The sequence below is a fragment of the Bison bison genome, unplaced genomic scaffold (assembly GCF_000754665.1).
Source record: "Bison bison bison isolate TAMUID 2011002044 unplaced genomic scaffold, Bison_UMD1.0 scf7180017860003, whole genome shotgun sequence".
Lineage (NCBI taxonomy): Eukaryota > Metazoa > Chordata > Mammalia > Artiodactyla > Bovidae > Bison > Bison bison.
Genome location: NW_011490575.1, coordinates 1 through 349, shown reverse-complemented (window position 1 = coordinate 349; position 349 = coordinate 1).

Here is a 349-nt window from a genome sequence, read left to right as displayed (position 1 = left end):
CTGGAGTGGGTTGCCATTTCCTTCTCCAATGCATGCAAGTAAAAAGTGAAAGTGAAGTCGCTCAGTCGTATCCGACTCTCAGCGACCCCATGGACTGCAGCCCACCAGTCAGTGGGAGTTTCCAGGCAAGAGTACTGGAGTGGGGTGCCATTGCCTTCTCCGTAGTATGCCATAAGGGTCAGCTTTTGTTATTTTTCTCCTGGGCTCACAGACTGCTAACTAGTGGTTTAAAAGAACAACAACAACAAAAAGCCTTAATAAACCGATGAAAATTTAAAGATCTCCTTCAGGTAGCTATTTTTCCCGTCTAAAAAATAAAGAGGGGAGCAGTGGATTTCCATTTTTTTGA